Source organism: Peromyscus californicus, unplaced genomic scaffold (genome assembly GCF_007827085.1).
Source record: "Peromyscus californicus insignis strain IS unplaced genomic scaffold, ASM782708v3 Scaffold_12__1_contigs__length_115047231, whole genome shotgun sequence".
NCBI lineage: Eukaryota > Metazoa > Chordata > Mammalia > Rodentia > Cricetidae > Peromyscus > Peromyscus californicus.
This window is the reverse complement of record NW_026294413.1, coordinates 79791448-79809502: the sequence shown is the minus strand read 5'-3', so window position 1 is coordinate 79809502 and position 18055 is coordinate 79791448. Positions and strand designations below refer to the sequence as shown.

General features: G+C 40.6%; 1 protein-coding gene across 6 annotated transcripts in view; it reads left to right on the top strand.

Annotated features, from left to right (window-relative positions):
• Nucleotides 1-11026: 11026 nt before the first annotated feature.
• Nucleotides 11027-18055, top strand: part of Usp54 (ubiquitin specific peptidase 54) — a 75001-nt gene continuing 67972 nt past the window's right edge. For 3 of the 6 annotated variants that reach the window (XM_052733509.1, XM_052733508.1, XM_052733507.1), the window contains exon 1: nt 11035-11173. The gene's annotated coding sequence lies outside the window, so the exon portion shown is untranslated. Of the gene's footprint in view, nt 11174-18055 lie in introns of all 6 variants that reach the window. The other 3 variants (XM_052733512.1, XM_052733511.1, XM_052733504.1) reach the window with 2 other exon arrangements.

Here is an 18055-nt window from a genome sequence, read left to right as displayed (position 1 = left end):
GGCATACATTTAGACTTTCTCTAAGTTGAGGACTCCAGAAAGGTGCATGAGAAATTGAAAAAGCTTTGGTGGCTCTAACTTTCTTCTAGTGGCCTCTCTTTTTTTTTGGGGGGGGGGGGCAGGGTCTCACTATGCAGCCTTGGATAGCCCGGAACTGTATATGTAGACCAGGCTGTCCACAAACTCAGAGATCCACCTTCTTTTGTGCTGGGATTAAAGTCGTGCACCACCATGCCAGGCTTTAGTGGCTTTAAAAAAATATTTGTGTGTGTGTGTGTGCGCACGCGCGCGCCTGTGGGTGCGTGTGTGCCTGTGGGTGCGTGTGTGCAGTAGATCATGCCATCGTGTGCATGTGGAGGTCAGAGAACAACTTTGTAGAGTTCTCTCCTTAACTTTATGTGGGTTCTGGGAATCTAGCTCAGGTTATCATCAAGCTTGTGTTGCAAGCCCTTTACCTGACACTGAGCAGTCCCACTGGCTTCTTTTGGAAGTAACTTTTTTTCTTCTTGGTATTAGGAATGAACCAATCACACACACACACACACACACACACACACACACACACAAAATTAAGAGTTCAAAAATTTTAGTAAAATGTGTAAGTATTGTAAAGCTGCAGGGGACTTGCTATATGGAATAAAAATTTAAAATTAAAGGTAGAAGTTGTAGTTTATTATTTTTAAATGTTATTGTGTGTGTGTCTGTTCTGTGTGCCTTGTGCATGTGTATGTTAGAAGGAACTTGTGGAGTTGACATTCTCCGTCTTTACGTGGGCTCTAGACATTGAATTAGGCCATTAGCTTGTGTAGCAAGTGTGTTCACCAGTTGAGCCATCTCCCCGGCCAAGTCTTACGTTTACGTTTAGAATTTCAAGTAGGCCGGATAGCACAAATGTGTAGTCCCAGCTACTCTGGAGGCTGAGGCAGGAGGACTGAAAGTCGAGACCTGACTGGCCTACATAGTTATCCTAAAGACTGGCTGGGGTAGTGTATCAAAATTATAAGTCAGGGACTGGAGAGTTGGCTCAGTGGTTAAGAGAACTTACCTGCTCTTGCAAAAGTGTTGTTCTCACACCCCTCTCTGGCTGCTCCTAACCACCTATGCCTCCCAGCTCCAAGGGGATCTGGCTCGTGAGATGCCTCTGAGAGCACCAGCACTCGTGCACATTTGTGCTGCACATACATGCACATACACATAATGTAAAATAATGAAAATAAATAAATAAAAACCAAAAGATGAATCTCAGTGGAAAATCTCAGTGCTTAGCATATGTGAGGCCTTACATTTAATCCCCAGAACCGTCCCCCCCCTCCCAATCAAGATCTAAAATGCACAAGAACAGGGTGAAGAAGAGCTGACTGGGCAGCAGTTCACGAGAAAAATGTCTGGGAAGTTGGAAGTCCAGTGAGTCATGAGTGTACTGACCTAGTCATGGTCAGTCAGAAGCTGCTCATGCACTGTGGCTGCTGAAAACACCTTCAGTTGTATTTCCAGCAGTTTATTCAGGTGACACAAGTATTAGTCCCTATGTATTTTTGCACTAGGTTAGAAACATATTTGAATGCTGGCATAAATGAATACTGACAAAGTTAAGAGCATCCCAAGGAAGGCAGACAGACTCATAAATTGTTTGAAAACCATTTATATAGGAAACTTAGGATTTGGGTAGAGGTGGAGGTGAAAAAAAATTAAAACTACAAAAAACAGTATAACATCTGTATCCCTACATCCACAATTAATTGTTAATTACCTGGGTGCTTGCTGGGAATTGGAACCAGGGCTCTGTACATCTTAGGTGAGCACTCGTCAGCTGAGCCCCACCCCTCTTCATTAGTTTCTTAACTTTGTCTTTCAAACCGTATTTGAATTTCTTGTTCTATAGGTGTAAAATATGACTTCTCAAAAGATACATTTCTAAGCATTTCGAAGTTTTAAAAGCTGGGCATGGTCATGCAGGCCTTTAATCTCAGCACTTGGGCAGTAGAGACTGGGAGAGCTCTGTAAGTTTGAGACCAGTATACTCAATATAAAGATATAACATTAATGGACACTAGTAATTGTACATATTGTGGGTACAGTAATGTATGCAGTATACATATATAATGTGTAATGATCAGATCAGGGTCATCTCAAATATGTATCATTGTTGTGTGTCTCTGCCTTCTGAGTGCTGGCGTTAAAGGTGAGCCCTATCATGTGTGGCACTGTTTTGTTTTGTGGATAAGGTCTCATTATGTAATCCAGGTTGGCCTCAAACTTGGGATCTCTCTGTGTCTGCCTCCCAACTTTACTGTTATAGTTAGGACAACACCATTACCTCAGTTATAAATTTTATTTTCACCTCATTTCTCTACAGTGTATGTATTGCCAGTCTGACATTATCCTATGTTAACTCAAAACCCACAAGGGTATTGTCCTCTACAAGATGACCTTAACTGTAGATACAAGCTGAAAAGTTGAGAGTTCCCAGGTCTCCTCACTGGCCAAGATGATATAAATTCAGGGATTCCTATGACCTCTTCAAGTCAGATAATTTACTAGAATAACCCAATGAACTCAAGAAAACATTTTTTTCAAATGCTTCTGGCTTTATTTTAGCAAAAAGGTACAAATCTGAAACAGAAAAGGAAGAGATGTATAGGATGAAAATTGAGAGAGTTTTAAAAGCTAAGATTCTCTGTCCTGATAACTACAGACGGTCCAGTCCTGCATCATCCAATGAAGCGAGAGTCATGGTAGAAGAAGAGATATTGACAGCAAGCTGAAGGAAAGAGATGAAGCTTTTCCATAAATTCTCTTTTTTTCTTTTTCTTTTCTTTTTTTTAAAAAAAGATTTATTTACTTATTATGTATACAATGTTCTGCCTGCATGTACACCTGCAGGCCAGAAGAGGGCACCAGATCTCACTATTGATGGTTGTGAGCCACCATGTGGTTGCTGGGAATTGAACTCAGGACCTCTGGAAGAACAACCAGTGCTCTTAACCTCTGAGCCATCTCTCCAGCCCTCTTTTTTTCTTATTTAAAGATTTATTTATTATATATACAGTGTTCTGCCAGCATGATAGAAGCAGGGACCAGATCTCTTTATAGATAGTTGTGAGCCACCATGTAGTTGCTGGGTATTGAACTCAGGACCTCTAGAAGAGCAGCCAGTGCTCTTAACCTCTGAGCTATCTCTCCAACCCTCCTGCAATTTCTATCTCAGGCACAAAAGTGTCTATGGGTTTTCAAGAAAGCCTAATTAAAACCAGATTCAGGTGGGCTCTGTAATGATCACTAATTCTTCAAGCAATTAATCCCCTTGACTTGCTTTTCATGTTGTCCACTGGGCATCAGGCATTCTAGAAGTCCACGGAGGTCTAAGATTTGAATTGTTGTTTTGATGTTTTATATTATTATTCTACTCAGTCAAGATTGCCTTTATTGGTTAATTATTTAGAGAGTGAGACAAGACAAAAACAGACTTGGTAGTGCTGGGTGAGAATTGTCCTTAGAACGTGCTATCTTTCTGTCTCACGAGTGTATACTACCAGCCTGGAAAGTTGACTGTCTCAATGTTCAGCTTTTTATCATAGCCTCATTTTGTAGTTATGATTAGATTGGTTTTTTTTGGCCACATGAAGATTGTACTTAGTCTCTAGACTTTTAGTCCCAAGAAGTCAGGTTGACATGTGACCAAAGCCTCAGCCATGTGATTGGTCTTTTCGGTATTGCCAGTTGTAATCTTGAAATGGGTGAGGTGCATATGTGAGTCAGTTGGTTAGCATAAACTCAGTGGATTCCACAAAACAAAACCAAAACAAAACCCGAGACACTCTAATCATTGGGAAAATTCCAAAAATTTAGAGGTTCTCTTCCAGGAATGAGGGTAAAAGACAAACCAGCATCTTTATTGTACACAGTGCTGGCGTGAGTTCATATACTGCAACCTTCAGAAGCTCTTAGAGCTCTCCAAGGCACTTTGTTCCCATCGCTAGCCTACTTTTTCATTGGTGAATCTTTGTTTCTTAGATAGTAACACTATGTTTGTTTTTTAGTAGCTGTTCACTAGATATTTAATGAGTTAAAATATTGAAGATAGGGCTGGCAAGATGGTTCAGTGGGTAAAAGCTTGCAGTCAAGCCTTATGACCTGAGTTGATTCCCAGAACCCATGTATTGGAAGTAGAGAAGTTCTCTGCCCCCCACATGTGCATCATGGCATGTGCATGCGCACACACATATACATATGATAAATAAAACATTTAAGACAGTTAATGGATAGGTGGAAAGCTTAGCTTTGATTATTTTAGAGTTGTTTTAAAATCACACGGAATCAGTAGTTTCACCTTGTCTCTAGCTGAGGGGGTCTTAGGATAGATATCAGACATCAACTAGTTCCAAAGTGGAAGAAAGTGAGAGTTTATTATGGGAAAGAAGTGTGACAGGCTACTGTATGGGCAGGACAGCAACAAAAAAATACATTTCAATGTTGGGGGAAGGGTATGAATACTTAAGCCTTTTCTGAGAAAAAATTAAGTATTCATATTTTTTCCAGGAAAGGAGTCTCAGGAGGCATGCCTCACTTTGCACATGGCTCAAAATATGCCTGTACTGGTGTTCCATAGCCCGCATGGGCAGAGAGCTTACTATTACAATATAGGCATCCTGAGGCTCCAGGACTGTTCTGGGTCGGCATTGTCATCTATTGGGGGTTGCCAAAATTAATCACTTTGGTAGCTCCCTGTTTTTATGCTGCCTTATTGCTAACTACTTGCCACAGGGGTGCATCGGACCGTTTTCTCCTGGTTCAACCTTTGTCTTTTTTTTTTTTTTTTTTAAAGATTTATTTATTTATTATGTATACACCATGTATGACTGTAGACCAGAAGAGGGCACCAGATCTCATTACAGATGGTTGTGAGCCACCATGTGGTTGCTGGGAATTGAACTCAGGACCTCTGGAAGAGCAGCCAGTGCTCTTAACCTCTAAGCCAACACTCCAGCCCTGTCTTTTTTCTATTTTCACTTACACTTCAATTTTTTTTCTTTTTTCGAGACAGGGCTTCTCTGTGTAACAGACCTAGCTGTCCTGGAACTGGCATTGTAGTCCAGGCTGGCCTCAAACTCACAGAGATCCACCTGCCTCTGCCTCCTGAGTGCTGGGATTAAGGCCGTGTGCCACTACCACCTGGCTAGTCATTTTATTTTTTGAGGATATAATTATATCAATTCTCCCCTCCCCTTTCCTTCCTCCAAACCTCACATATACCCCTCCTCGTTCTCTTTCAAATTCATGGTCTCTTTTGTTAATTGTTGTCACATACATGCATGTGTGTATGTGTGTGTATGTGTGTGTTTTGTGTGTGTGTGTGTGTGTGTGTGTGTGTGTGTGTGTGTGTATATATATATATTATATGTTTTGGGGACTGATGGTTTGGTATTGGATAACCAATGGTGTGCTCTTTCCTGGGAAGACTATTTCTCCCACATTCAGATTCCTTAGTTGCTTGTAGTTCTTTTATTTTTATTTTTATTTTTATTTTATGTGCATTGCTGTTTTCCTGCATGTATGTCTGTGTGAGGGTGTCAGGTCCCCTAGAACTGGAGTTACAGACAGTTGTGAGCTGTCATGTAGGTGCTGGGAATTGAACCTTGGTTCTTTGGAAGACCAGCCGGTACTCTTAACTGCTGAGCCATCTCTCCAGGCCCCTTGTTTTATTTTTGAGAAAGTCTCTTGCAACTCAAGCTGGCCTTAGTCTTGCTGTGTAACGAAGGATGAACTTGAACTTCGGATCATCCTGCCTCCACCTCCTGGGTGCTGGGATAGCAAGTCTGCCACCATGCCTGATTTTATGTGGTGCTGGAGATGAAGCGCAGGACTTCATGCATGCTAGGCAAGCATTCTACCAGCTGAGCTCCATCTTCAGCCTTTTGGATAGCTAACCAACCAGTTCCGTGTAAGCCCATTTCCTCTTATGCAAGAAACAGGGCTTGTTCAGAGAATGCCTTTGGGGTTACTGGAGACTGGCATGTGGATAACATCGTAAAAACTTTAGGCAGCTGGTTTATTTTATGGAAAGCAAATCAGAGTTAAGTAGCACCCATCAAAGAATTCTTAGAGATACTTTACACATTCATTGAGACATTTCCACATGTACTTTACACAATAGACAAACACAATATTAATCCCATTAATAGACTTGCTAATTACTAATCTTCAGAAATTGTATTTGGTTTTCTTATAATTAGGCTTTTACATGATATTCCTTGAAGTACTGGTCTGTAGTTTGTAATAGGGAAGAACCCCTCCTGTAAGTTGTCCTCTGACTCCCACATGTGCATATAGACACAACACAAACATGATAAAAATTTGAGAAGTAAATCAGTGTTCACATTCTGACAGCAAGTTTTCCAGTCATTGTAAAGAATGAGAATATCTTACACACAGATTACATTTATCTGATTGTGTAAGCATTATAGTGTTTAACCTCACAGAACCCCAGATATGTCTTTTGTTTTTGTTTTTTCCCCTAATTTAAAGAATATAGAAGCCATTGAGATGGCTCAACAGGAAAAGGCGCTTGATGTCAAACCTCACAACCCGAGTTCCATTCCTGGTATCTACATGGTGGAAGGAGAGATGGACTCCTGCAGGTTGTGTTTTGACCTCTGTTCACCTGCATAGATGAGTGTGTACACATGTACATGGACTCGCGCGCGCGCGCGCGCACACACACACACACACACACACACACACACACACTCTCATAATTTAAGAAAAAGAAAGAATACATAGATTTTAATTCCTTCCCTCCCCTCTTCTCTCTGTCCTCCTCCTTCGTCTCCTCTCCACTTGGTCTTGGTCTTGCTAGGTAGTCTGACTTCACTGTCTCCCTGCCTCAGCCTCAGCCTCCCAAGTGCGTGGATTCTGCCACCTCCAGCTCCAAGCTTCTTCACCTCCCTGTGTTCTGCCAGCCCGGGTACGGTCAGATTGTTTATCAGATGGTTTTCCTTTGACTCCTAAGTGAGCACTCTAGGGAAGTATGCCTAATGAATAGGAGGGGGAAGTTTTACAAACATGAAGTGGAATGTTGGTAGTTGTTGAGCAGAGGGTGTGTCTAGCAGGCATCACTCAACCTGCCTTGTTCATCTGTTTTGGTTTCTACCTCAACCCAGGACTAGCTGACGTTTGCTGCTGTACCATTTCAGTACATGTTCAGCCTTTTTCTTTTGTAAAGTCAGAGAGGATTATTTTCTTCCAGCACCATGGACTATGTGTAGTAAATGGTATTGATACTGACTCTCAGCTAGGAATTGTGATTGTGTTCTCTTCTGATTTAAATGACAATAGCAAAAGAATAGAATGCACAGTCTGCTTTTCCTACCTATTCTTTAAAAACAATTATTTAAAATTGGCACATACAAACCGAACTTGTTTGCCAAGTATATGAAGCCATCCAGTCTTACCAGGTGGCAGCTGCTGTTGTTTATGGAGACCTAATTTAATCCACAGACATGAAACAAAGAGTGTCTTCTTTTGCAAAAAGAGAAAATGAAGGCCCCCCCCCCCCCCCCGCAGTTTTTGAGACAGGGTTTCTCTGTGAAACAGTCCTGGCTGTCCTGGAACTTGCTTTGTAGACCAGGCTGGCTTCGAACTCACTGAGATCTGCCTGCCTCTGCCACCCAAGTGCTGGGATTTAACTCATGTGCCGCCACTGCCTGGTAAAAATGCAGCTTTATTGAGATATAATTCACATGCTATATAATTCAGACATTTAAAGTATACAGTTCAGTGATTTTCATATATTTGGAGTGGCCAATACCACAAGCACTTTTAGAACAAAGAAGTGCTGTACATATTAGCAGTCATTTTGTTTATTTCAGTCTCTCACTGCTGTAGATAACCTGTAATCTTTCTGTCTGTATATTTGTCTATTCTGGACATTTCATATAAATGGAATCATATAATAGGTGGGCTGGCTTCTTTCGCTCAGTGTTTTTGTTTTTTTTTTTTCAGAGCTGAGGACCCAACCCAGGGCCTTGTGCTTATTTATTTATTTTGAGGCAGGGTCTCTCTATGTAGCCTTGGGTGTCCTGGTACTCACTATGAAGATTGGGCTGGTCATGAACTCATAGAGATCTGCTTGCCTCTACTTCCTGAGTGCTGGAATTAAAGGTATATGTCACTGTGACCATCTTAATACTTTTAATTTTAAAGACTTACTTATTTTTAATTATGCATATGTATGTGTGTCTGTATGGGGTATGTATGTGCTAGTGCAGATGCCCTTGGAGCCAGAAGAGAGTGATGGATCCTCTACAGTAGTGGTTCTCAACTTTCCTAATGTTGAAACCATTTAATATGGTTCCTCATGTTGTGGTGACCCCCAACCATAAAATTGTTTTGTTGCTACTCATAACTGTAATTTTGCTACTGTTATGAATGGTAATGTAAATATCTAATATGTAGGATATCTGATACATGATCCCTGACCACAGGTTGAGAACCACTGCTCTAGAACTATTATTATTGGTGATTGTAAGCTGCCAAGCGTAGGTACTAGGAACCAAACTTGGGTTCTCCACCAGAACAGTGGACTGTTTTAACTGTGGAGCTATGTCTCCAGTCCCAAGTTTTAATTTAGATGAAATTCTGTTTATCTAATGTTACTCTTTTTGTCACTTGTGGTTTCTTTCAGTAGACAAAATCGCAGCAGTTTAAAGATTTTTGTCTTCTTTTTGTAACTCTAGAATCAAGCAACACTTCAATTTAAAAGTGTCATCATCATCATCATCATCATCGTCGTTGTGTGTTACAACTTTGAGTAGTTTGTTCTCTCCTTCTATTGTGAGTTCTGGGGACAGAGCTCAGGTTATCTAGCTTGTGTCACATCGATTGTACCCAGTGAACCACCTGACTGGCTGTAGGCAGCACTTTATTCTATAAAACTGTTTACATGAGCCAAGCAGAGGAGGTTGGTTTTATGGACATCAGAAACAAAGAATAAAGAAAAGCAGTAAGGAAAAAAAAAAAGACTGAACCCACTGGGCCACATCTACTGCAATGATGGAGATGTCCCACAGGGTCGGTGCCCTTCTAGAATTCTTAGTGCTTTTGGTTGTTTTGAGGATTGATCCCAGGGTGTTTTTCATGTCAAGAATGTGTTCTACCACTGACCTATACGCCTAGATACAGCTCTATTTTGTCTTTTTTTTAAATGGAAATGGGGTCTCACTATGTTAGCTGGCCTGGAATTCACTATATAGCCCAAACTAGCCTTGAACACATAGAGATCTGCCTGCTTCTACCTCCCCAAGTGGTGGGACTAAAGGTGTGTGCCCCCATGCTGGACTCTATACTATGTTCCTAATGACTTCAAGGGCTACCCTTATATTCCTGATGGTTAATATGTTTTTTAAATTATTTTAATTTCAGGTGTGTGGATGTTTAGCGTGCATGTATGTATGTGTACCATGTGAATACAATGCCTGCATGGGCCAGAAGATCCCCTATAAACAGAATTACAGATGGTTGTGAACTATCACATGGGTGCTGGGAATTGAACCCAGGTCCTAAGGAAGAGCAGTCAGTGTTCTTAACCACTAAGCCATCTTTCTAGCCTGTGGTGTTTAATCTTCATTATCAACTTGTCTGGATTTACCATGGAATTACACACCCAAAGGTGTGTCTATGAAATGTTTCAGAAAGGCTTAAAAGGCATTACCACTCTGAATGTGGGTAGCACCATGGTTTGGGGGCCTGGATTGAGATGAGAAAGGAAGCTAAGGGCCAAGATTGCACTCTCAGCTTCCTGCCTGCCATTGCAGTGTGACCAGTTGTTCATGCTCCTCAGCTAAGCCTTCCCTGCTGTGAGCCAAAAGAAATGTTTTTCCTCAGGTTGCTTTGTCAGATATTCTGTCATAGAGACGAGAACAAGTATACTGTTTGTACATCTCCCTTTGTGTTTAGCACTGACCAGTAGAATTCGGTGCTTTGCCGTGGTGCAGCACTTCAGTGCTTTGGCACTAGGCATTAGGAGACCTGGTTAGAATGTTAATAGTGAGCCAGAGACATAATGATATCTTTTTTCTTTTAAACTTGCCACTTGCTTTGCTGCCAAAGGACTACTTTAGTTTAAGCACATTGTTAAAATGTAAGAACTTAATTAGTTTTGGGCAGTGTCCACAGCTGTTTAATTTTACCAATAAACTTTAATTAAATCTTGTTTTTGTGAACTCATGTATTTTCTCTCAAGGTATAGAAATATAGCCAACTTTCATATTTGGCAAGAATTCTGCTGATGAGTTTTTTCATCAGTATGCTTGTAAAACAGCTCATTTCAATAAAGCTGTTTTATAAGCAGAGTAATACATAGAAGCGGGTGTGTTGGTCTTCTGGGCCTTTGTGCCCTGCCTGCAAATGCAAGTTCTGTTTGACTGATCACATGTTTCAGGGTGGGACCCAACTGCAGTTCCCTAAGAGAGGTGTGGAGATCTTGTCATCTTTGGGGTGGAAGAACCTTTAGATTTCAAGCTTTGTTTTAAATTGACTGACAATCTCAACAGCTTAGTTTACAATTTCTATCCACATAATTTTTAAATTTCTTTAATAGCATGGCCTATTTGAATGTTGAAGGCTGAAGAGTTGCCTGTTTAAATGGTTTAAGCGCAGATAGTATTGGGATTTTTGAATTAAGGGTTCTGACGACGACGTTGTTTTGGTGTTCTCTGGAGCACTGCAAAGGTGTCTTCGAAGGTCGCTATACAAAAGGCTCTTTCAGGGCGGCCTTTAGAAGCAGCTGCCACCCTACAAACCGTGTTTTTTCGTGACCTTGCCATCAGGAATGCCTTTGGAGGAAGCAGCCTCATGCGATTGTTCTAAGCCTTCAATGAAGCTTGTCATAGGCCCTTCCTAGTTAGTTTTGGTTCCTTCCTTCAGTTCTTTGTACCATTTAGCTCCATCATGAATTGTTAGTGTTCCTGGTAGTTGGCAAAAAAAAAAAAAAAGTTTTATCCCTGCTATCCTGTTCTGCGTCTTTGTGGTTTAGATGAACAGTTTCCCATTGTTGCTAGTTGCCCTTGTCTCCTCCCTCTTGTACCCTTGCCTCTGTTCCGGTTCTGTATCACTTGCCCCACAAATGCCCTTGTGACTGCTGGAAGTTTTTTGCTGAGCTCGAATGGGCTGTCTGGTAAGCATTGTAGTTGTGTTAAAACTGTGTGGAGGGAGGGTATAAGGACTAGGGAGTGTTTATGAAGTTGTTTGTTTCATTTTTTATTCTCCCCACAGTGACAGTTTATTTTACTTTGAAATTGAGATTTGGACTCAATTTTCAGGAGACTTTTTTTTTATGTTGTCTCTTTCTGCCCTTTTTTCCTCCAGTTATTAAAGTTTGGGAATTTTGCTTTCCTTCTCTAACATGTATAACTATATATATTTGAACTTATTAGAATTATAGGGAAGAGATAAGGTTTAAAGGAAAGAGTTGTAAGTTTAGTGTTTTTAAATTGCCTTCAAACAAGTTATTTGTGAGAAGGTTATGGTCCTTTATCTTTATTTTTCAAACTCATATGGGTTAAAGAAGTAACCTGTTTTGTTGCTAACCTGTACAGTCTCCTGTATTGTTTCTAGAAGCAGAGTGATTTCCCTTTTCCTGTCACCAGAACGGTGTTGGAAAATTCATTTGGATTTGGGGTTGTTGCCATTCTGGGAAGTGGTTTGCTGAGCGTTTCAGATGATTGCTTCTAGAAAGCTTCTTAGGTTAGATTTGGTCCTTAGACTCTGTTCCTTTCAGGTGTCAGGTACTTAAAAAAAAAAAAGTGTTCTAGTCGAATGCCCTAATCCTAGAACTCAGGAGGCAGAAGCAGGTGAATCTCTCTGAGTTCAAGCCCAGCCTGGTCTACAGAGTGAGTTCCAGGACAGCCAGGGCTACACAGACAAACCCTGTCTTGAAAAACCAAAAAAAAAAAAAAAAAAAAAAAAAAAGTTTTATATTTGATGTTCAGCTCATTCCAATGACACTTGAACAATGAACAATGTTTCATGATGTGTCTATTTCCTTGAATTATATATTTTGACCTCATCTAAGAAAAGTGTACTCGTGCGCACGCGCGTGTGTGCGCATTTGCAAGAACCTTTGTGTTTGCCATTGGCAATATGAGGACAGACTTGTTGAGATTTTATTGCTGTTTAGTTGAGCCTGCTTTTCAAGTGGAGGTTGAACTTACTTGTACAGTAATGATTTCTTGAGCTCCTAGTCTATGCTAAATGCCACACACATATTTCTAATTCCACTTCCAACCCTAACAGGCAGATAGTATTTTTTCCTAATCATGCATAGGTAGAACTTCTCCCTGTCCTCTTCTCCTTGCAATATGAGGAAAATGACCCCTGCTTTTTAAGAATTAAGGACATGCTTTGTGCCCAAAACTGTTCACTTAAGTAGTAGCTGCCATTATCACAGTTTTACAGCTGAAAGAGCTGATACTGAAGTTCCTCCCATTCCCTGTAAGTGGTAGAGTTAGAATTTGAACTGACTCAGATGCTAGAGTTCAGTAGCATTTGAGAATCTGAAGACTTGTGGGATAATTTCAGTGCCTCCTGTCTTACTGCTCCCCCTGAGGAGGGTTTTGTTTGGACTTCTTTCTGATGCCTTGCTTTGGTAGCCTCTGTCACCTTCCTTCCCGGGCATGCGCCTGCTTCCTCACACTGGAGTTGCCAGTGCCATTCTGTACCAGTGTTCTCATAGCAGGAATGAGTCAAGCTGGTGCTATCATTGGCTTCCCTCCTATTTTCCTCTTGTGGATAGTGTCATTATATTTTCATTATTGTGCAAAATAACCCAGGTACTGATGTGTTCATGATTGTAAAATAATTCATAGTTGTAATCAAGTATCTAAATTATAAAAGCATTCCTTAGTGATTTAAAGAATTGAGAGAGAAAAAAACATCTTTGGTTCTTAGTGATTTAACCAGAGGGTTATATAGGGTAAATTTATGGATTTCATGTTTGTTTGTTTATTTATTTTGCTTTCCAGGGGCCAAATAAATTGCTCGGGAACTCTTTTTCAACCTGGTACTAGTTTGCTACTATTGGCAGTGTGGTTAGGAAAGAATATTGTTTTATTAGTGTTATTAGTGTGTATTAATCACATATAATAGATTTCATTATGACACTTTGATACAGGCATGTTGTCATTTTTGCTCTTTTGGAGGACCCGCCACCCAGCTCCCAAATAAATGGAGGCTTATTCTTTGTTATAAATGCCCCCGGCCTTATATTGGCTTGTTTCTAGCCAGCTTTTCTTAATTTATCCCATCTACTTTTTGCCTTTGGGCTTTTTCCTTTTCTATTCCTGTATACTTTTCTTTGTTTCTTACTCCATGGCTTGCTGTGTAGTTGGGTGGCTGGACCCTAGAGTCCTCCTTCTCCTCTGTCTACTTTTTTTCTCCCAGATTTCTCCTTCTGTTTATTCTCTCTCCTTGCAAGCCCCACCTCTCCTTTCTCCTGCCTCACCATCGGCTGTTCAGCTCCTTATTAGACCATCAGGTGTTTTAGACAGGCACAGTAACACAACTTCACAGAGTTAAACAATGCAGCATAGACAAAAGTAACACTTTAGAATAATACTGCCCAACACAGGTGTACAATATATTTTGATCCTACTCACCCTGCCTGCCCCACTCTTTCTTGTGCCCTTCCCAATTGGCCCCTAGAAAGTGACTTAACATAAGTGACTCCTCATTATAAGATGTGACCATCATTAGTCCCTGTCAGAATGAGTTGCTACCTCCAAACGAATGCTGATATTAGGTAAGACGGGGAAGATGGGTGTGGGAGGGTGTGGGAAGAGAACAGTCCTTAGTTAGCAAAATGCTGGGCATATCTGCAGAATAATTTAAATTGTTTTCTTTTGGTTAATGAGGTAGGGTCTTGCCTTCTGGGAGATAACAGATTATGCATCCCTTCCTTTGAAGGAACAACCCTGTCTGTTTAACATTTCTGGTTCCCCTTGTGCTTATCTATGAGCACAAGAACCGCTGTGCCTCCTACAGAGGTAGAGTGTGGATGTCATGATGTGAGTTTCAAATGTATTGAGCACAGAGGGTGAAATACATTAGGAGACTGCAAAGGTGGTGACAAGAGAGGACTAGTCATTGTCTCCCTCTCTCTCATCCTCTTTCTTTGTAAACATGTATATACACAGACTATATAGACCATCTACATGTACTATATATTATAACACGCAACATGCACATGTTAAATGTTAGTTTCCTTTATGTCATTTGCAAGTATTGTCTTCTAATCTTTGGCTGGTCTTCATTCTCATATTCATTCTCTTGTCTTTGAAGGAGCAGACATTCTTAATTGTGAAGTACAAGTTTATAACATTTTATTCTTTTATAGGTCATATCTTTACTATCATTCTTAAGAATTTTTGCCTAATGAAGGATTACAACTTTTCCTTTTGCTCTTTTTCCAGATTTTATACTTTAATTTTTCCATTTAGGAATATGTTCCGTTTTTAATTTTATCACAGATGGTGTTTATGAGTCAAGGTTCCGTCCTTTGCATGTAATTGTCCCAGGTGTTTGAACATTGTTTGTTGAATACATTTTTGTCTTTTCATCAACATTTCTTTCTTTCAATCAGTGTATTTTTGTCTTTTTTCTTACCTTATTGCACAGGATATTATCTTCAGAATATGTTAAGTAGGAATGATTCAATTAGACATCACTTCCTTACTTGGGACTTGGGAAAGTAGGAGTGATCCTTATTAACAAAAATCTATTTGGGAGCAGTTGAGACTGCTTATCTGGTTAATGCACTTACCACCAAGCCTGACAACTTGAATTCAATCCCTCGACCCCCATATGGTAGAGGAGAGAGCAGACTACCACAGGTTATTTTGTGACCTCTACATGCACACCCCCACATATACCCAATCACTCTAAACAAGCAAACAAATTAATAAATGTAATAATTGGAAAAAAAATCTACTTGGAGTTGGGTGTGATGGCATCTCCTTCCAGTCCTAGTTATCCTAAGGCTTAGTCTGAAAGACCAGCATTTTAAGGGCAGCTTTAGCTACATAGTCAGTTAGGCCTGTTTGGGCTGTGTGAGACAAGTCTCCTGCAGGAAAACCAGAACACTCTCTTTAAGAACTAAAGGTGGTTCCACAAGCTCCCCCAGGGTGTACAGTCAGGAAGATCAGGAGTCAGGGTCACTGACACTCCATTAGAAACAGGTTCTGAGGTCTGAGACTTGGTGGACTTAGGGCTTGCCATGGAAACATGTAGACCTGAGTTTGGACCCCTTGCACACATGTAAAAAGCTGGCACAGCAGCAAACATCTGCAGCCCCAATGCTGAGGAGGCAGAAACAGGATCGCTGAGACTTGATGACCAGTTGGTTTAGGTTTTGTGAGAGGTCCCATCTCAGGAAATAAGGTGAAGAGTGAGGAAGAGATGAAGTGTCAACCTCTGGCCTCTACATGCATGTGTATATATGTGCACATATAACACACATGAACATGTACACACATACTAAGGTATTTTCACTTTAATCATTGATTGTTTAGCATAGTTTATCTTTATAGATCTTTAAAAAAGATTATTATTTTAAGTTATGTATATTTGTATGGGGATATTATTTTTTAAAATGTATGTTTGTATGTGGATATGAGTATTGGTGCCTGTAGAGGCCAGAGGCATTGGATCACCCTGGAGCTGGAGATCTAGGTGGTTGTGAGCCCCCTAATGTGGGTGCTGGGAATCAAACTCGGGTCCTTTGCAAGAGCAATACATGGTTTTAACCTCTAAACCATTTCTGTATCTCCTTTGTAGACCTTCTTAAGTATACCTCTATTGCTTACAATAGACTCCAGTTATTTGGCTTAATTTAAACTTAGTACTTCATGAATAATCATGAAGCCAGGCGGTGGTGGCTCCTAGCACTTGGGAGGCAGAGCCAGGTGGATCTCTGTGAGTTCGAGGACAGCCTAGTCTACAAAGCGAGATCCAGGACAGGCACCAAAAGTATGCAGAGAAACCCTGTCTTGAAAAACCGAAAAACCAAAAAAAAAAAAAAAAAAAAAAAAAGAATAATCATGAAATTCAAATTTTTCTTCTGTTATATAGTTTGTTCTGACATATCACTTAAATTATGAAAATGTATATATTTATGTAAATATATATGTTTAGAAAAAAATGTTCCTTGTAGCTTACAACTTTCTCATTTTCTGGGGTCCCTAAAACAAAATTTACCTTTTTGCTTTTAGGTATCAAAGTTCACTTATTCACTGAATTAATTATTTGTTCATTTTCAGATTTACTAGTGTTTTCATGGTATTACATTTATTGAAACAGATACTCTGTCTGTTTTACAGACCCTGAAAATGAAGTTCAAGATCCTGTCCCTGAATTTAAACATGGGAACAGAAGTGTAGAAATAGAGCCTTGTCTTCAGTCTTCAATTCTAGTGCTCGTCCTCTTTTTTTTTTTTTTTTGGCTTTTCGAGACAGGGTTTCTCTGTGTAGCTTTGCGCCTCTCCTAGAACTCACTTGGTAGCCCAGGCTGGCCTCGAACTCACAGAGATCCGCCTGGCTCTGCCTCCTGAGAGCTGGGATTAAAGGCGTGCACCACCACCGCCCGGCCTGCTCGTCCTCTTTGTATAGATCACTGCCTTTGCTTCTTCTGATGACATTACACTAGACTTACATATTTTTCCGGTGCTTAGGATTCAAGGCAGGATCGTGCACATGAGCCATCCTCCGTTGCTCTTCTACCTTATTTTCAAGGTAGACTAGCTGGTCAGAATGCCCCAGGGATATTCCTGTCTCCCCTCCACCAGCACTGGGATTCCAGCACATCTGGCTTTTGGTCTGGGTGCTGGGATCAAACTCAGGTCCTTGTGCTTTTCCTGCGAGCACCTTACCTACTCAGCCATCTCCTCAGATCCTCTTCTCTGTATTTGTTATCATTGTCTTCTTTTTTTTCTAACTTTGAGATTGCCAGCCTCTTTTTTTAACTTAAATATAAAGTTTACAGAGAAGTTACAAGAAATAGTAAGATGAAATCTCCTACACTTTTTTTTTTTTTTTTTTTAAAATAGGATTTCATGTAGTCCAGTCTGATCTAAAATTTTCTGTGTAGTTAGGGATGACCTCTCTGATTTTTCTACCTCTGCCTCCCAATTACTGGAATTGATTGGATTAGGCAGTGCTGGGGATTGATCCCAGGGCCTTATGCATGTTCGGCAGACACTGTCAACAGAAGTGTCCCCAGCCTGACCTTCTCATACTCCTCAATGAGAGCCAACTCTTGTTAACATTTTCCATACTTGTTTTGTCTATGTATTCCTTTTATATGTGTTTTGTGGACATACGTGCATATTCCTTTCTGTCTGTACCATTTGAGAGTGAATGGCAGATATGTTATTTTATACTGTAGTTCAATATTGCTTAAAAGATTCTTTTTCTCTTTAAGAACAGGTGGTTAGAGCCATGTAGCTAGAGATATACATGAGATACTCTCATGTTTTTTCAGTAGATGACACCAGAGAACAATTGTACTACTTAGTGCTAGACCTCGAACCAAACCTTTCATTTGAGGTGCAATGTTTTTGTCATCAGGGTTTGCCTGAACCATTTTCCTGCTGTTCTTACCCGTGTTCTTTTTGGCTGTCACTTTTAGTTTCTGACATACTTACCTAGTGTGAGAACTTACTGCTGTCCACACATAATGCTACCATTCAGAGCCTGTGAATCCTCTTTCTGCTGCTCTCTGTCTTCCATTGCTCTCTGTGCTCGCTCGGGTATGTGTCACAGGGCAGGCGATACTGAAAACCCCACCTGCCTGCCAAGTCCCTTCTGCTGTGAGCCAAGTGGAGGCTTGGTACTTGTTATTCCTTCGCAGCAGTTGAGCTAAAGGAATGCGGCATGGCTTGTTGGAAGTTGCTGAGTGGCCTTGAGTCTAGTGTTCATGAGGGATATGTAGAGAAGTAAGGGTCTTACAGTCTTTGGGGAGGTGTGGATTCCTCCTGGTTCTACATTAATCCCCAGGCAATATATGT